Consider the following 545-nt stretch of genomic DNA (forward strand, 5'->3'; position numbering starts at 1 on the left):
AACTAGATGTCAATATCAAACACATCACATTTTTAAAACAAAATAATAATGAAATGTAAGAAACATGTTTATCATTCAAACATTCGTAATTTCATGGAAAGATTATTCTCTTATTTTCCCTTTAATAAATCAAATAAACATAACTTGTCCACAATGGGCATGAGTACTAATCTGATTCTCCATTAATATTAATAATTCACATATATTAGCTGCTGTTGTTTTATTTTAATCAGCAAGCTGGAAGGTTTCAGCACAAGTGATCTGCATGGCTGCAACAACAACAAAAATGAAGTCTGACAGAGAAAAGGTTAACATACATAATTAATTAACTATAACATTAATTATAATATATTAGTTCATTCCATAGAAAAAAAATAGGAAACAAGAGTATGGAATTGCTTACAGCTTCCTGAAGTCTTGAAAGAAGCGTCTCGTCTCCATAGAAACTCAAACAAAGCGTTCTCCAAACGTCATCCCTGTGCGCACAACCATGTGCTTGTTCTAGTCGTATTTCCTGTGATGATTGAAGCCAAGTACGCCATCTT

Source organism: Pyxicephalus adspersus, chromosome 3, assembly GCF_032062135.1.
Source record: "Pyxicephalus adspersus chromosome 3, UCB_Pads_2.0, whole genome shotgun sequence".
In the NCBI taxonomy this organism is placed as follows: Eukaryota; Metazoa; Chordata; class Amphibia; order Anura; family Pyxicephalidae; genus Pyxicephalus; species Pyxicephalus adspersus.